Raw genomic sequence first — 20,052 nt, 5'->3', positions numbered from 1 at the left:
GCCTTCTAGTCTTTAATTGGCAGAAATATGTCCCCAAAACAGAAACTATTGCATTTCAGCCACATCACCAAAACCCGGAGCATAATCCTTTTACTGATGTGTCTTAAAAGTTGACATGATGCTAGTCATATATTATTATTTCATTTCCAATTCCCCCTTCCCTTAACATGCACCAATTGTATATATGATCTGGGAGTCGTAAAATGTACCTCTTCAACAGCTACCTCTTCAAAAGAATGCATTAAAATATTTTTAAGAATTTTTTTTTTGTTTAAAAGGTGAAAAAAATATAAACAAGAAACTGATTCACTCCCTTGCTTCATGCATCCATAAACTAAACCAAAAACAAAGTTTAAAAGCAAGAACAAACTACTGCTACAAGTTTTTTTAAGTCCATTTTCTGTGTGCAAACTGCTTGACTACTGAAGGGAAAAAAGAATATAATCCATGGTGTCTGCTGATTCAAAGGGGAGAAACAAGGCTGTCATTAGTATCCAAAAACTGGTACATATATGGTCTGCTTTTATAAGGTATATTTCTTTTTTTCTTCTGTTTTTCATATCCAAAACTTCTAAATGCTATTTTGGGGGCACAGCAGATTAGATTCCAGCACTTGGTGAACAGAATTCACAAGTTGTGACAAAACTCTGTCATCTTCAGGGTGCAATTTTGTTTATATACAATGTATGTATATATTTCTTTTAGATTTGGCTGTAGTGGACTGGCCATGGTTCAAGTGGGACTACAGCAGTACATGGGTCAGGGACAGTCATTTGGCTATGTACACATTCATAGTCAGTCCATGGCTTCCAACTAGTAGCGCTGTTTCCGAAGGTCTAATACACAAACTGAACCATCTGATGCACTGGCTCCAACTTTATCTCCTGCTGCATTCCAGCAAACTTCAAAAATTCCACCTGTTCCCCTATAGCTGTGAACTAAAGCACCTGTCTGTGTGTTCCAGATGTGCACACATTTGTCAAAAGAACCACTTGCTAGATACCTCCCATCAGGACTGAAAGCTACACTGTACACAGGCTCTGGGTGTTTTGTCAGAGTGTGGATGCAAATCCCTCGGTCTATATCCCACAACCGAACAGTAGAATCAAAGGATGCACTTGCTAACATAAGGTTGGCATTTGGATTATTTGTTCCTGGTCCTGTTGGACTCCATTTGATGGTATAAATTTCTTTATTGTGTGCTTGCAAATCATGGACACAATTATCTTGTTTCATACTCCATATCTTTAAAGTCATGTCATCAGAACAGGAGGCCAGAAGATTGCCAGTTGGGTCCCATTTGATAGCATTTACTTCATTCGTATGTCCCTGGAATGTTTTAATAGGTCTGTCTTGTCCTAACTTACAGACATGAATGCACATATCTGTACTACAAGAAGCAAAGGTGTTGTTGCTTTGCCAATCAACATCCAGTGCTGGTGCTGAATGAAAAGGAAACTGTTGCTTGGCTTCACCAGTATGTGCGTCCCAAATAATGGTAATTTTGTCTACTCCAGCACTTAGGATGAAATTTCCTTTCTTATTCCATTTTAATGCAAATATTGGGCCTTTATGATGCCCCAAGGTGCTAGCAAGATTACCATCTTTAGTCCATATTCTGGCAAATCCATCATATGAACCAGTTGCTAGAAGTGTACCTTCACTATTCCAATCTAGAGATGTTACATCCTTGTTACTTGGAACATCTTGCCCTCCTCCTCGTATACAATGTCTAAGTACTAACTGTGTGGAGCCACTAGTGCTATTTTCACTAAGATTCCATATTCTTTCTGTTGAATCTCCAGACCCCGATGCCAGGAGATCACTAACAGGGTTCCAGGCACAGATAAAAACTTCAGATTCATGGCCCTGTAACACCACTGCTTTATTAGGCGGGATTTCAACATCCCCGTCCACTTCCATCATATCAGTGTGATTATTTGCTATGGTATGTGCTCCATTTTCCTCCCCATTTGCTGTGTTTTCTCCATTTTTTTGCAGATCCTTGTTGGTTTGTTGCAGCTGCAGTAGCTGCAGCAGCTGCTGCCTGTTGCTGCACAAGTTTATCTCTATAAGCTTTTTGTCTTGTTTGTACTACATCAGGCATTACTGGCATCTATTAGTGACAAGGATTCTATTGGTCGAACATCAAACAAGGTACCATCCTCATTAATACTAACTTCTGCTTCTATATACTGTAGCCCTTTCTGGATGATAGAAATCAATGCAGCAGGTGGGACAAGAGCACCATTTATATTAGACTGACTGATATGGCTTTCTATACCAAAGGTAAATGCTGAATGAGAAAATCCTGACTCTTGCAAGTATCTATGTACCAAGAAGTTGACCTCATCACTGCTTATACTCATCTTTATTCCCACTTAAACCATGAGGTCACAGCACAGGATATAACCCATTGGCAGTGCATTGACGTGGGGATGTGCAATTGAACGTCCGATACTGCCAATCACAGGCCGTTGTTGCTGGTGCTGGAAAACGGTGGCCTCCAACGCCGCTCCCCCCTCCCGGGAATGGAGGCACAAGGAAATCCCCCTCCTCGCCGCTGCCGCCACCTCCAGCCACCCCCAAATAACCCCTCCGGGGGGGGGGGGGTGAGAGGCAATTATAACCCCGGTGAGCAGAGGGCACGGGGGATGGGCGCCGGGCGGGCGCGGGCGGGGAGCGTGGCGCGTGTCCCCAGGTGGCGAGCGGAGGTGCTCCCTCTATTATTTTCTCATGATAAAACATAACTGTCAAAATTTTCCCTTGCTGTACTTTCCATGGATCAATTTTACATAAAAATGTTTTTAATAATTGATTTAATATTACCCAATAAAATTAAAGCTTGTCTGACTAATAGAAATATAGTTTCAAGAAGCAATTCCTCATGGGTTTTGTACTGGTTTCCATTTTCAGGTGAAGACTAAGCATTGAAAATAAGTTTGCAAAAGAAATAACATTTGGAAATAACTAGATAACTAAATAACAAATAATTCAAAATCTGGCAGTTAAGACTGACTACATATTTCCCTGTAAACCTTTGCCTCTAGATTTTTAAAGAAAGGTTGATCTAAATCCAAAGTCCCCTCTAGTTTTAGAGTATTTAAAAGTGACTAAGTTTGGCAACTTGAAAGCAAAGTATTCAATTTTTACATAATTTGACCTTGCTATTTCAGCTAGGGATAAAATTAACTAAGACAAGCATTAGAGTAAGTACCAGATAACAGCAATATAAGAAAAAGATAAAAGAAAATGTTTCAAAATGTTTTAGAGGAAAAGGATGGCAAGTCATTAATTTAAATTAGTCATTCTTCTAGAGAAAGAAAATTTAGAGGTGAATAAAGAAGATTATTACTTTTGCAAGCCCGTCATCTTGTGCAAGGAAGCAGAAAAAAGTAAAAAAAAATTGTAATGTGCAATCGTGTGTAGCATGTCAGCATAGTGTTATAGGAGGATGGAGAAAGAAAATAGTAGGAATGACCTACATCATCTGCTGGAAGTAAGCAAAAGCTCTTTGGGGAGACTTGTTAAAACTACTTCATAATTTAAAAAACCAAAAGTTTTCAGGGAGAAGAACAAAGAGGATATTTCATGTTAAAGAATAAACTAAAGAAAGGGGAACATGAAAGAGCTGGGTACATATAGAGGATAAATATGTCCTATGCCTGAACAAGATATTAAAAGTTATTAAATGAATAGCTGTATCTGAATTATGTAAGGTCTTGAATATAAGGATGAGAAGTTTCTACTTTATTCTGAAAACAACTGGGGGCCAAAGAAGAATTTTAAAGCAGAAGAGTGACATATCCACACTTATGAAAAACCACTCTGGAAGTAGGGAGCAGATTAGAAACTGGTAAGAATGAATTCAGATAGATGAATTTTGATCAAGAAATGCATGTTCTTGTCTTACAGCTTGAGTAAACTGAGTAAAAAACAGTGCTATTTACTAAGATGAAGAAAGCAAAGCATAATTACAAATTTTAGGGGGAAACCAGTGATTTCTTTAGGAGCATAATGATTAAATATATGAGCATGACATTGAAAAATATTCTTGAGAATAAGAATGTGGGGTCTTTAGCATATGCATTTGATTGTTAACTAAATGAAGGTGCCTCAGAAGAAGATACAGAGAGGGAAAAGAAGAGAACAGATATTGTATCCTATAGGAAATACCACCATCATTGGTGATGGTGGTAGAAAAAGAGAAGAATAAAGAAGCAGTATGAGAAGGGATGGTAAATTAGATAGATGAATCAATGGTGGGAAGTTGATGTAACTCAGTGGTTGAGTGCCAGCTTTCCGCATATGAGGTCCTGGGTTCAATCTCTGGTATCTCAAAAAAAAAAAAAAAAATCGATTGCAGTATGGAAATCAATGAAAGAAGTCATTTCAGAAAGATTTTCAGGAGTAAATTCTGCTGTGAAGTTACATAAAATAAGGGTTACACAGCATATATGGAAGCTGAAAATAGTTAATTGGAACTCCTGCATTTATAACTTATTTGTATAATTGGTTATCAAAAGATATTTAATGAAAGAAGAAGAAAACAAAGAAAACTTTGCATTGCTTTTTATGTTAATTTTTTAAAAGCTTATTCATATCCAATAATTTAACCTCAATGAGCATTTTTTCAACAGTCTACCACAGCCTAATCCTTCCACTGTAGATGATTTGCAGACTCTTTGGATCCTACGTAACTAAAAGAGAAAGAGAGAGAGAGAGAGAATATCAAATACATTTCTTTTATATGAATTCCCCCAGATACATAGGAAACAAAATTTTATTTATTTGCATTACTCTCCTTTGAAAGTAATTACATCAATGTGAGTTTTATTCAATAATCAATTAAGCTTTTTAAAAAATCCTCCAACTAAGAGACATTTATTTTTGCCTTGGGATAATCATAGAAGCTTCAATCCATGAAGATTTCAACATATGTGAGAAATAGAAAGTATACTCATTTGTAATTTATATTATTCTAGTAATTCCAAAATTATTTATAGGCTATGTTCTCAAAATTAATCTATGTTTGCGTTCATAACATTTTTTCCCATAGAAAGAGAGCTATAAATGCTGTTTTACTTCCTCAACTAATTCACAAAACAACTATGACCTACACTGGGTAAATAAAAAAATAGTTATTTATTAATTCTTAAAATGGTAAGTGCTTTACAAACATGACTTACTTTAATCTTTATATGATAAAAGTGTAATTACTCCTATTTCACTGATGTATAAAAAAAATTAGAGAAGTAGCCAGTTTGCCCATAGCTTTCAAGAGGTTGATCAAAGATTACAAATCCTTGGACCTTAGTCCAAAGAATGTATTGCATATTAATTTAAGACTGTTCATTATGGATATCTCAATCATACACATTAGTAGAAAAAACGTATAATTGCGGAGTAGGTGCCGCTACATGGTTGAATGCCTGCTTTGTATGTGCAAGGTCTCATATTCAATCCCTAGCACCTCCAAAAAATAAAAATAAAAAGTATAATGTACCACCTTTGTACCCATCATCCACCTTCAAGAGTTCTCAAGGCCAATGTTTTTCAGGTATAGATTCACTAACCTCTCTCCATCTCCTCTGAATTATTTTTTGACACATCCTACATATCATATATGTCAATTTAAAATTTCACTATGTATTTGTAAATTATGTTGCCTTTATTTTTAGTGTAGCTATAATACTATCATATCTAAAGTAAAAATAATTCCTTACTATCTTCCTATATGTAGCAATCATTTAAATATACCCAATTTTTCCATACAGAATTTAAATGATATGTTAAAAAAAAAAGGATAGTAATATCCACACATTGCATTTGGTTGATGTGTCTGTCAGTCAATATAACTGCAAATCCTTTTATTGCTATTATTACATTTACTCATTGACTAAACTGGTTATTTATCATTTATAAAAGTTTCAAAAGTGTGGATTTTTTGAGAACCAGCAAGATGGTGGTGGAGTAAGGAGCTCCTAGAGTCAACTCCTGCTACAGGGCAGTTAGCAAACACCCAGAGCTCTCTAGAGCTAGCTGAAGAACCTGTCTGGGGGCTCCAGGAGGCCAGAAGAGCATCCTGTAATATACTTGAAGGAGGGGAAGGTGGAGATGCCCACCAGCAGAGAAGACTGGTAAGTAGAGCCCTCCACACTGTGGAGGCTGATGCCCATCCTCCACTGAAGGCACAAGATGCCTCTGGAGCTGTTCTGTGACTGGAATTGAAAGCTCTCCTTCCCCAAAACAGGGGAGGAAGAGACAGTTGAGCACCAATTTCAGCTATGATGAGAAAATTCAGTGGGCTACAGTATGATCCTGAAAATAACTAAGGTTTGAGCCTGTCAAAGTCAGAAAGAGGCTAGTAGCTGCCATTCTTACCCCACCCCCAGCCTGAGGGGAAGCTGGGCTGACTGGAACACCAGGTTCTTTCATGCAGATCAGCCTGCAGCCCTAGCCTAGGCTTCAGACCAGCCTCTGGCAGGCAGGAGGTGAGAAACCCTGCACCAGCCTGTACAGATAACTGCAGAGAACTTTGGCTGCCTTAGACTGAAAATCAGAAGTCTACCAAGGCAACTGCGGTCATCTTGGACCTGCACTGCATTGATTGTTGCCCAAATCTGCAGCTCCATCCCTGCCTCAGGCAGGGGAGAAAGGGATGTGAAGCTTCATCAGTCTCTCTGGGCAACTGCAGTCTAGCCCTGCATGTGGATTTCTCCATGTAGCTGTGACATTGTCCCTACACCTGGCAAAGGAGAAAGTTGGAAGAAGCTTCATTGGTCCCTGGTGCAATGAGGGCAGCTTGAGCCTCCACAGCTTACAGCACCCACCAACTACATGCTTGGCTCCTACTGTGCAACCAGCAAGGAAGAAATGATAAGAAGCCCTAAATTAAAGAGAAAAACTGTACCCAGAATAAATACATCTATTAAGCCAGATGTGAAGACACCAATCAAAAATTATAATCCACACCAAGAAACAGGAAGCTATGGCCCAGCTAAAGGAAAAAGATAAGCATCCAGATGACATGAAGGAGTTGAGACAACTAATTATAGATGTTCAAACAAATCTCCTTAATAAATTCAATGAGATGGCTAAAGAGATTAAGGATATTAAAAAGACATTGGATGAGCACAAAGAAGAATTTGAAAGCATACATAGAAAAATAGCAGATCATATGGGAATGAAAGGTACAATCAATGAATTTTAAAAAAACACTGGAATCATATAATAGCAGATTTGAGGTGGTAGAAGAAAGGATTGGTGAGCTTGAAGAAATGGCCTCTGAAAGTGAACATACAAAAGAGCAGATGAAGGAAAGAAAGGAAAGAATTGAACAAGGTCTCAGGGAACTAAATGGGAGCAATAGGCATGCAAAAATTTGTGTCATGGATGTCCCAGAAGGAGAAGAGAAGGGAAAAGGGGCAGAAAGAATATTTAAAGTAATAATGGTAAAAAATTTCCCAACCCTATTGAAGGACATAGCTATCCCTGTCCAAGAATCACAACATACTCCCATCTGAAAAAATCCAAATAGACCAACTCCAAGACACATACACATCAGAATGTCAAAGGCCAAAGACAAAGAATTCTGAGAGCATCAAGAGAAAAGCAATGCATAACATATAAGGGATATCCAATAAGGTTAAGTGCTGATTTCTCACCAGAAACCAAGGAGGTAAGAAGACAGTGGTCTGATATATTTAAGATACTACAAGAGAAAAACTTCTAGCCAAGAATCTTATATCCAGTAAGACTGTCTTTCAAAAATGGGGGCAAAATTAGAATATTCACCAATAAACAGAAATTGAGAGAATTTCTAAGCAAGAGACCAGAATTTCAGAATATACTAAAGGGTGTGCTAGAGTCTGAAAAGAATATACAGGAGAGAGATGACTGGAAGAGAGTCTAGAAATGAAGATTTTTATCAATAAAAGTAGCCAAAAGTGTCAAAAGAGTGGAGAAAATAATATGTGACAGATAAAACTCAAATAGGAATAAACTTAACCAATGATGTAAAACACTTGTATTCAGAAAACTGCAACTCAGTTTTAAAATAAATTTTAAAAACCCTAAATAACTGGAAGAACATTCCATGCTAATGGATTAGAAGACTAAATATCATTAAGATGTCAGTTCTACTCAAATTGATATACAGATTTAATGCAATCCTGATAAAAATTCCACCAGCATTAGAGAAAAAATTGAAAACATGATCATTAAATTTATTTGGAAGGGTAAGTAGTCCTGAATAGTCAGAAACATCATAAAAAGGAACAGTGAACCCTCATCTCAGATTTTAAATCAATACACCTACCTATAGTGGTAAATAAAAGCATGGTACTGGCCTAAAGACAGACATAAAATAGACCAATGGAACCAAATTTATGGTTCAGAAACAGACCCTCACAGGTATGGTCAAGTGATTTTTGACTCGTCTGTTAAACTCACACCTCTCAGGTAGAACAATCCATTTAACAAACGGTGTTGAAAGAATTGGACATCCATAGCTGAAAGAAGGAAAGAGGACCCCTATCTCACACCTTTTCAAAAATTAACTCAAAATGGATCAAAAAAATAAAAATAAAAGCAAGAACCATAAAACTTCTAGAAGAAATTATTTGAAAATATCTTCAAGACCTGGTGGTAGGTCATGGATTCTTAAAGGAGATAAGAGAAGGACTGAGTGGACTACTGATGTTAATGTATGTAGAAGTTTTAATTAGCTTTACTTTAAAATTGTGGGTATGTATAGAGTGGATGGTAACACACAGTGAGTAACAACTAGTTTATAAATGAAGATGTGACTGAAAATGGTAATCTAGTTATGTAAATGCCAATTGACAATGGTTGAGAATAATCTAGGAGCAGGATAGCACAGTAAACCAAAAGGTGGTTGAGAATTGTGGTTGATGGTACAGATACAAGAGTGTCCTTTGTGAGCTACAACAAATGTATATCACAGCTGCAGGGTGTTGGGAATGTGAAGAAGCATGGGAAAAATACAGCTGGAGTGACCTATGGACTGTGGATAGTAGTAGTAATATAATATCCTTGCATCTATACAAAAGATGTACTATGTTGATACTGAGGCAGTATGGAAAAAATGAGTCAAATGCACACCATAAACATGGCAATAATCAGATGATATTATTTTATTTATAGCAAATGACACATCACGTTGTGGTATGTTGATGGAGGGATGTTGTTTGTGCATAACTGTTTTATAAGTTTACAACTTCTGTCATAAAAAATATATTTAAAAAATAATGATAGGGTGGGTTGGGGGAAAAACACACCAAATTTAAGATAAGAACTATGATTAGTAGTAAGATTTTGACAGTGTTCTTTCATAGTTTGCAACAAACATCTCATGACAATGCAAGGTGTTGTTGGAGGGTTGATGTATGGGACCCCTGTATAACGTTATGCATGTTTGCTTTGTAAGTTCACAAGTTTTACTATACACTTAATTGTTTATGTATGTTCATATATAAATGATATAAAGATAATAATCAGAGTGGCTAGGGAAAAATTGTTTAGTAGTAATATTTTGACAATGCTCTTTAATCATTTTTAAAAACAATGCAAGTTATTGGTGGTAAGATAAGATGTTATCTGTGTTTGATATTATATGTTTGTTTTTTTAAGTTCACAACTAATATACATTTATTGTTTATGTATGTTTGTGTATGAATGATATATTTCAATTAAAAAAAGCTAAAAAACCAAAAAGTATGGATTTCTGGATGGGCACCATAGAATTATTTTATTAGTTACCCTATTCCTTGTATTTCTGTTTAATTGGTAGCTGAATTTAAAGGCTCCAATATTCCATATTTATACTTCTATGGTACACTATGTATAAGGTGGTTTAATATGTGGTATTTTTATTAATATAAGGCAGGTGAAAATTATTTTAAATTATTAATTATTATATAGATGAAGCTTCATAACCATGGTGTAGGCTCGTCTTTCCTGGAGGCAACTTGCATCTACATCTGGGTGTGTACTTTTCTCTCATTTCTCAGTAAACTCTTTTATGGCCTATCTAAACTTGCACATTGTTTAATTCTTTTATGCAATATAACCAAGAACCAAGAGGAATCCAAGGAATCCAGAATTTCCCAACTGTATTTGGCAAGCAGGTCAGGAGTTCTTGAGGCAGGTAACTCTCCTCGATACTCAGTAAGGACTGCTGAGTCTAAATTTTAAATTATATCCTGTCTGTGCCCTCTTTGGTTGCCTGCCATCCCCTTCTGCCATTTTGAATGGGTTCCTGGATAGGTTCCCACAGGATATTAACTCAGTCTGTCCAGACTTAAGGCTCCCTTTTCTAAGGTGGTGGGTGTGAGCCCCCACACCATGTAGATCCAAGGAAATTCTTGATGGTGGGTGAAATTCTCCCTGAGACTTGACTAGGCATGTTGCCTAAGTAGAGCAGGAGATTACTGGAAGCCTACCAGCCCTCTCTGTGAGTCCAGGATGACTATCACCTGTTGTATAGTTTCTTTAGGCCACTAGTTAACTCCTTTTTATTAGTAGTGCCTTTAATCTTCCAACTAATGCTGTCCTCATTTTGGTCTGTGAGATGCTTTGTAACACCTTAGAAACTGAAAATGCTTTTGTTAGTGAGGCATTAGTCCCACCTTTGGTAGCTCCCTGAAGTGTTGTTCCTTCTCAAGATATGAGATTGTCTCGGAGGCCCCCAAGCCTGTTTGTTGGCAAGACACAGAATTTGTTAATGAGATTTAATGTCAGGTTTAACTGTGGAACTCAGTCCCTGGGAGTGGCCATGAGATGAGTTCACTCATGGCTATCTCCTAAGACTGCTGTAAAGGGAAGATAAAAGAAATATTCTTAGCTAGTCCCTTTCCTAGGGAGAAAGCCTGTCTTAGGTACTTCAGTCTGGGACATCTCCTAAGACCTAAGGCTCTGGGAAAACCCAGAGAAGAGAGACTCCTGATTCCTGGTAAAATGGGATCAGGAGGTAGGGCTCCTGATCTGCAGGATGCTAGATCTGCAATAAATCTGTTCAGTTAGGTCTAGCAATGGGACAAATCCTAGACTGATGAACATATTTGTCCTCTCCTAGAACAATGGATGGCTCTCTCAGCATTACAGCAGACTCCCTATTGGGTTATCTTCTCAGAAACTGAGACAACCTGCCTACTGATGGTTTAAAAGGGAAGAAGCTAATCTCTCTCTGCCATACTATGTGGCCACAGTATAAGCTAAAAGACAGCCAGAAGTGGTCATTAAATGGGACCATCAGTTTAAACCCTATTCTCCAGATAGCCCTACTGTGTAGAAAGGAGATGAAATTGGTAAACTTTCCCTATATCCAGCTTTTTATAACCCTGTCTCATAATAAGAGCCTAAGGGGTTCTTGTTGATGGTGCTATGCAGAAGGATCCCCAGAGTGTAGAGTAATCCGCTTCCAAGAAGAAAGAAAATATCTTAGATGAACCCCCTGCTTAGTTACCCACTTTGCTATGGCCTGGCACCAGAAGCCCCTTTCAACTCACCTCCAGCAGGGGCTTCAGTAGCTCCCACATATGCCTTGAGGTTTAGTCCAACAGGTCATACCCCAAGTTAGCCTCATTCTACCCAGCTAGGAAGTCTGAGCATCTCTATCCTTTAAAGGAAGTAGCTAATGGGAATGTAGGAACCATTAGGGTATATACCCTTTTCTCTATGTCTGACCTGGCACAGTGAAAAGAGAAGTTAGGTTGGTTTTCTGAGGACTTCAGCAAATTTGCTGAGGGGTTCAAGCACCTCCCAATGATTTTTGAAATATCATGGGATGAAATGCACACTATTCTTTCAACTTGCTGCATGCTGGAGGAAAAGCTCCACATCTGGACTGAGGCACAGGGCATTTGGATAAACTGGCTGCCCCACAGCCTAAAGAGTATGCAGTGGAAGCAGTTGCAATTCCTAATACAGTTCCTAGGTGTTACTATCAAAAGGGAAAGGAAGATCTGAAGACTAGAAACCATATGGTCGTCTGTCTCCTCCAAGGAATGAGGAAGTACATTACCAAAGTGGTCAATTACAGTAAATTCAGGGAAATTACTCAGAAGTAGGATGAAAACCCAGCCTTATTTCAGGGAAGGTTGGTAGATGTAGTGAAGAAATATACTCTGGTACATCCTAACTCTAATGAAGGACAAATCCTCATAGGAACTCATTTCATTAGCCAGTCTGCTCCAGATATCCATAGGAAGCTACGAAGCTTTCTTTGGGTCCTCAAACTCTCCTGAACACCTTTTAGAAACAGCCTTCTCAAACTTCAACCATCAAGACCATACCACCAATATGGAAGAGGTATGGAGCAGTAGGCTGAAGGCCCAGGAATAGACTTATCTTTCTGCAGTCACCATTAAAGGCATCCTGTCACCTCAGAACTACCCAAGATCAGGCTCCACTTCAGCAGGAACCTGCTTCAAGTGTGGAGAGGTTGGCCACAGGAAGCATGGCTGCCTCAATCTGCTTCACTGCAGGCATCAGCTAGGGCCTTGCCTCAGGTGTAGAAAGGATGGGCAGTGAGTCTGGGAGTGCATTGCTCCCCAGAAAGGGAATGGGGCTCCCCATAAACCCTGTTTGCCATAAGCAAGGAAAACTGAGGCAGCACTAGTACAAATATGGCTCCCTGAACAACACCACAAACCATTAACCAGGAGGAGGCTCAGGTGAGCCTTGACATAGCAGGTAAGATTGTTAATTTCTTGATTGATATGGAAACCACTTGTCCTGACTGCCACTCCAGACCTCTTTCATCTTGGCATGCCCTATCTTAAGAGTTGATGGAAAATCAAGGTCTAGGCTGCTTACTAAACCTCTTCCCTGTGGACTGTAAACTGTGGATACTCAGGTTTGGCAAAATAGCCTGGCTATTATACAGTGATATTGCTGGGGCTAATAAGCAACCCTTAGAATGGGGAAAAGACAAGGGGAAAAGACCTTCCATACCTTGAAACAGGCCTTAATTAACCCTTCAGCATTAGAAGTTCCTAACCCAAACAAGTCTTTCTATCTGCAAGTAACTGAGAACCCAGGCTTTGAGTGGTTGACCGATGGAAGCAATTTTATCAGGGAAGAAACTGAAAGAGTAGGCTATGCAGTGGCCTCTCAATTTAAGACTCTGTTGCCCCAAGAAATAGCAGGGATGCATTGCCCAGGGCACCAGAAAACAGACACTGCCATAGCTAGGTGAAATGCCCAAGTAGACACAGCAGTTAAAGCCACAGCACAAACCCAAGTCTTCCTCCTAGCCCTCAACCTAGAATCTGCCATACTACCTGGGCCTCCAGAATATACCCAGGATGAGCAGAAAACTAAAGTGGCCAGCCTAGATTTCATCCTGGAAGTTAGTGAGTGGCTTGTTAAGGAAGCCGAATTCTATCTGCTGGAAGCAGAGCAGTGGAAGATCCTTCACGAATTTCACCAAGCCACTCATCTAGGGAAGGATGCCCTTACAAACATAGTCAAAAACGTTTTTGAGGGCCAGGTCCTGGCAAAAACAATCAAAGAAGTCACCAAAAGTTGTTCCTTGTGTGCAATTAATGACCCAAATAATGGAGCTCAACACACCTCCTCATTTAAGACCCCTGTCCAGCTGTGAGGATCATACCCTGGAAAGGATAGGTAGATAAACTTTACCTACTTGTCATCTTGCCAGGGATATAACTACCTCTTAGTATTGGTAGATACTTTTACTGGATGGATACAAGCATTTTCTACTAGAAGGGAAACAGCAAACAAAGTGGCTAAAGACCTCCTAAAGGAAATCGTCCCAAGTTTTGGGCTGCCTAAGTCCCTCCAAAGTGACAATGGGCCAGCCTTTACTAGCAAAATAGCCCAAGATCCTTCAGGTGCCATTGTTGTGGAATTTAAGAGAAGTTCAATTATTTGAGTATAGAGAGGCCAGGACTCAGGAATGATTTTGAGAAGGAAAAATGGTTTATTGACGGCCGGCCGGACTCGGGAGCTTTCAGTTTGAATCCCGAGCCCGGAACAAGATTTTCAAACGTCTTTTATACAGAGAGGAAAGGCCAAATCGTCCCTTTGTTTCAGTTCTCAATAGGCTTCAATTAGCATATATCTCTTCCACATCTTAGGTAAGCTTTTAGCAAGGACTCCAGACATTTTAGATAAGCCTTGGTTTTTGCATTTCCCCTAAATACTTAAAGTTTATAGCCCTTGCTTTGTTAAACATTTCCTGGGACTGGAGCCTGCTGGTCCCTAAGAGCAGGACTGCAGCCTCTTACCGTTTCACACCCACAAGTCAAACAACTTAGTTATCTCTGAAGAGACAAAGAGCCTTCCACCCATAGCCCACATCATTCCCCCCCTTTGTCAAAGTTTACTTGCTAAGCTTTGGCATAATTATTGTTGTAGCTATGAGGTGGATGACTGTTTGTTGTCTTGACTGATTATTTATCAGTCTTTAGTACAGCATCAAGGACCGTTTTTAGAAGTTTAGAACTTTTCATTCTGGACAGCAGAATCTTGGGCAGGGGCCTCCCGCAGTTATTCTGCTGCCACTGGCACTCACGTGGATTTCCAGTCAGGTTCCAGATCCATCTATTACTTTTATTTTACTCTTAAAGAGTTTACACCTTTAATTTAAAAGGGGTGCTGAAGGGAGACGATCTCTTTTCTGTAACTGCTTCCTGCTGGCCATGGGCTGTAGTCATTGCCTAATAAGGTGTAAAAACTCTTTAATTTATTCTAACTGGAGGAAGATGGATCTGGCATTCTGTACGAAGTTGAATGAAGTTTTCATATGGTTAATAAGATGTTCACTCTGAAAGAAACAAACTTAATTAAAAATTTGGAATACCCGTTTTTAAAAGAGGACACATTGGATTACAGAGATAGACAAGATTAGATGCCTATAAAGATGGCATTCCTTAAAAGCTGGTGGGAACAGCATATATATTCTTTTTTAAGTTATCCATCTTTAGAGAGAAATTGCAACAGACACTTAGCTTTGTCTGAAGACACATTCCAAGCTGTTCAATGATTGACACTCATTCGCTCTGTCAGATGCTCCTGGTGAACTGGCACTCCTTGGGCAACTGGCTTCACTCAGGATTAGAACACTAATTTGGAAATACTCTTAGTTTTCACCTGTGGGAGTGATCAGAACTACAGAATAAAGATTTTTACACCTTGGTTTTCATTGTACAATTTCTAGCAATTTTGACTTGTTCAATAGGTGACTCACCATCAGCAAGCAAGCCTCACTTTTGCTAACTTGAGACTGGCTGAGACTGCCACCTTATTCTATAGACATGTTATTAACTGTTTAGAAAATGATTTTACCAGGAATTTAACATGTCTAATATACTTCTGCACTTGATCCAAAATAGAAAAGATAACATTACAATTATTAGGCATATATTTAGTACAGGATAAAAGTACAGCACTTAATATTAACTAATGTATTACTTAATGCATAAGGATTCAGAGTTGCCATTATTAGTTTTGAGTTTCAGGTTTGTAATACTTTACATGTTATCTCTCCATGAGAGCAGGCCATAATGCCAATTGTGTTTAAGTTTTACTTACAGTCTCCTGGTATCATGGCTCCACTTAGCATGTTCTTCAACGCAGTGAGCAAGTTGCAGCATCCTTCCAGTATTCCAGAGATTTTCCAGTATTCTACTAGCCTGGTGCATAGTGCTCTCTGGCACCATGGAACAGTGCCAGTCTGGAGGCGATATCCATTGTACACTTGGCTGTACCGAGTCATTATTGGCTGCAGGAGCTTGAAACTGCAATATAGTTTCCATCGACTTCAGGAGCAGAACCAGAGACTGATATAGCACATATTTTTAATTGAGGGGTCAGTGACCAGCCTAGCCAATAACTCACATGGAGAGGCCACCTGTAATGTATACAAGGCCTGGTTCGAATGCACAAGAGTTTGACAATGTTAAAGTTTATTCCTTGTTTTATATATATTTTAAACAACTTAACGCAATACATATATCAAATGACTATTTACTTACACAATTTTACTATGAAGATAACAGTAGGTGCTTTACTTTAGTAATAGAGGAAAAATATTATTTTTCATTGTTAGAATGAAAACAATTTTTCCAATAGAATCAAGACAACTTTTTATTATCATTTACTTAAATGTGTATTTTGCAGTGGCCTTCAGACAGGTTTATTATCATGAAGTTATTTCTGCTACCAATACCAATCTAAGTTTCTTTAGTTAACAATGACTTCTACAACTAGAACTATTTAAACATTTTCAGTTTGGAAGATGTTTTACAAACTCTTTATAATTGACTATAACCACATTGACTAGCCACCTCATGTTTAAATAAACTTACTAAATTACAATTACCAATGAAAGAAATTTACTCTTTATTTAAGAGAGCATATCTACAATCTTTTCCCTTTAGCCTAATTTCACCAATGTGAACTTACAATTTTCACTTACAATTTTCATTACCGTAAAGATTTGTACATATGTTAATTTAGTTTATAAATTAACTATGGGAGATTACACTCAAGTTAAATAAAATTGAAACCATAATAGTTTATGCAAGGAATGTTCTCTTTTTCCCTTACAGGAAGCTAAAAACTTCTTTTCTTTAAGTTATGAAAATTATTAATTTAAAAGCATAACTGACTACCAGGTTTTAAAACACATGCATACTGACTTCCAGGTTTCAAAACACATTACACAATTACTTAATTTTTTAAAATCATAACCCAGGAAAGATCTCTCCATAGTTTTTATGGACTTTCCTTTTCTTACTGAAATTTGTTAATAGAGCCACTAATTACCTTATTTTGTTGGAAAGAAATCTTCTGGAAGAAAATAAGGCTCACCAGATTGTGGAGAAGAAAATACTTTATTCTCAATCTTGCAAGAAGGGGCGCAGAGCCAGATATGGCTGGTGCCCCGAACAAAGAAAAATGACACAATTTATACCCCTAAGCCTAGCATGCAAGCTCTTCCTGTTTTTCCATAGATTGGATACTTCAGAAGTTACAGCTTATCTGAGATTTAACTTTCCCACGCAAAAGTTTGATTTAACTGCTTCTTCTATCACATTCCAACCATTTTAGTTTTTACCTGCTCCCCCCCTTTGTCAAATAAGGAATAGAATTTAGTGCTGAAATGGCACCGATTTAGTAGCTCCTTCTTGGGCATCCTTCCACTGCCCATAGGACTGGCCTAAACTGGTCTCCTCCACTGCTGTCCAACCCGGGAGTGGGAGACTGAGGCAGCAGGCCGCCGGGTTACATCAACATTTTTCTTCTGTGAAAATTAACCTAATTTTTTTTTTTTTTTTTTGCATTTTATGGCTGACAAAAGGTTTAAACTGGGAAATTACCAGGCAAACTGATTCTTAATTCCCTAGCCTAGTAGATAAGATTTAATCTGCCACACCTAGTCTTGCCTTAAAAACTCTTGCAAAGAGGAGGCCCTTTCCCAATTGTTTCCATAATCAGATTTCTATGACTTTCTCATCCTGCTTAGTTCAATTTGGGCTTTAAGAATATTTATAAATATAACTGCATATTTAACCTCAACAATTTGAGCAAATAAGCAGACATGAATAGTTTGGCACAACAACATGACTTTAGTTACTTTAAACTTTTCAAAGACTTTTGAAACTCTTCTTAATTTGCACTATGACCATGCAGTTTACCACAAGAATTTTCTTTCTTACTTAATGGATTGTAATAACCAAAATGTTCTCAATGCCTTAGCACCATTTTGTTTTAGAACTTTATATTTTACCTTGAAATTAGCAGAATTTTGGATAAGCAAGAAGATTAGTTTTATATATATATTTACTGAGGCTATTTGAAGCCTCAGGGAGACAGACTGCTTTCTCTCATGAATTGCCACTCTTAGGAACACTGACCGTCAAGGCAGGAGACTTCTCCCCCTCCACCCCCCTTTTGGTTTTGGAGATAATAAAACTCCAGTGGTCATTTAACCTTATTCTATCAGGCAGCAATTTATTTAGTTTACACTTGAATTCATGAGAGAAAGGGTTACTAATACCAGAAGAGGAGACAGTGATGTCCCAGCTCTTCTCAATTATGAAATAACCATAGGCAAAGGCAAAGGGTGAGGTTAGGCTTGAAGTAACCATAAACAAAGGAAAGGTTAGTGTAGAATTTACACTTAAATAATAGTTTCAGGCTAAATTCACCCAGCTATAATCTCAGTTATTGTCTTTCCACTGTTTTACAATATAAATGCATTTATAAATGATTTTAACTCTTAGTTACAGTTTTTATTAATTTTTTTTAAAACCTATTAATTTTATAACACCTTTAAATACCTTTCATTCAACTTATAACATATTAAATGAACTTAACCATTACTTTAATTTTTCCTTTAAAGTGAAAGAATAAATCTCTTGCAGTTAGTTTGAAATAAAAGGCTACTTTTCAGGATTTGATTTCTAGAACATAAAATGTTCTTTTAAAAGAACTCTTCTTCAAACATTGAGGATATGATGAGGTTAAAGCACAAGAAGCTATTGATAAAATATTTTCTTTGTATATTGATCTTACTCAATTTTAATCATAAAAATTTCCCTTCCACAAACCTTCTACACTTTCAGTATTCATTCAGGTTCTGTCCCACACTCTACTCTTTCCAATAATCAATCATTTTATCTTAGGACAAAATCATCTTCTGTTGCCTTAACAATAAAAACACATTCCATATATCCCACATACTGAGTTACCAGGCAAACTTCTTACAACATATAATTGCCATTAATACTAAACAAGTTTGTTAAAATAATGAACTTTTCTTCACTTTAAATACTTAGTAGCATGTAATACCAGAAACAGTTTTTTTGGAAGCAAGTTGGCAGGGGAGATTGGCTGCCGAATAAGTTTGTTATAAAATTGCCTTTTATTATTATTATTATCAATTCAGTTTTGTTAAATAATGACTTTCTGCAATTAGCCACTTAAATACCTTAAACAATGCTTTGTAAAACTTTTATAATTATTTATACCCTTAATACAAAGTTTACCTTCACAGAACACATTCTCTTACCTTAAGGTTACTACAATACCTTCTAAGAACCTGAGCAGAATGCAAACGTATTTTGGCTTTGACACCCTAAGGAGGGAACTTTACTGCATTTATTCTGATTCTGCTTTTCACCTCCTTCACTTCCCCCCCTTCCAGGCAGTCGGGTGCACAACAAACAGGAATGCGGCTTATGAATAGAAGGGTGGACTCACTGGAAAGGGGCAAGCCGCTCCCCCCTTTCCAGCTTTCAGCCAAAATGGGCAGACAGAACCTACTCAAATTTGGCAACTCTCCCAGGAACCCAGCCGCCCTGACTGGGACATTCCCAACAGACTTGGGTGCTTGGCGCGGACACAGATGGCCTCCAAGCCCCGGCAAAGGGCCAGACCAGAGACAAGACACCAGAACATGCACAAACATCTAGACTCCTCAGCTTTTGCCCCAGAATCATTTCACCCCCTTGCCAATGGCAAGGGAGGGCTCCAGCTCAGCTGTAATTCTACTTCATGTAAGGACACAACTCCAACACTAACATTGAGCTGACACAGACAGAAGCACAAAGGTCACTAATCTGACTCACAAGTTTATATATTTATTTTCACCACGGCTGCCCCCACAGCCATCACAAACCTCAGAACACTTAACATTTGGTATAAAGCAAATTCATTCACAAATTAGCACCATAACAAAAGATTCCAGCTAGACTTTTCCACTGTTTAAACTTTACACCCAGACCAAGCTCCACCAGAAAAGCCGATCCATTTTCCTGTAACCAAGTTTTGTTTTCCTTAATCTAGACCAATTTCCAGGATATTAGGACTCGAACCTATAAATACCCTTCCTATTAAAATCGAGACTCCACTCCTTTAGTGGATATAAGACCAGTACCAGATTCTAACATGCAGTTAGACAAACCCAAAACACCAGGGCTTTTCCCCGGTTTTCCTCCTTTTCCCAAGCCTAGAGAGAACGGCTTCCCCCCAGCCTTCTGGGGCTACTAGGGTTCT

General features: G+C 38.2%; 1 pseudogene; it reads right to left on the bottom strand.

The window, feature by feature from the left end:
- Positions 1-251: 251 nt before the first annotated feature.
- LOC101411787 (F-box-like/WD repeat-containing protein TBL1XR1 pseudogene) lies at positions 252-2,571 on the bottom strand (annotated as a pseudogene).
- Between the last annotated feature and the right edge of the window lie 17,481 nt (positions 2,572-20,052).

This window comes from Dasypus novemcinctus, chromosome 1, assembly GCF_030445035.2.
Source record: "Dasypus novemcinctus isolate mDasNov1 chromosome 1, mDasNov1.1.hap2, whole genome shotgun sequence".
Classification (NCBI taxonomy): domain Eukaryota; kingdom Metazoa; phylum Chordata; class Mammalia; order Cingulata; family Dasypodidae; genus Dasypus; species Dasypus novemcinctus.
Note: the sequence above shows the minus strand (reverse complement) of the source record. Positions and strands in the feature narration are given on the sequence as shown.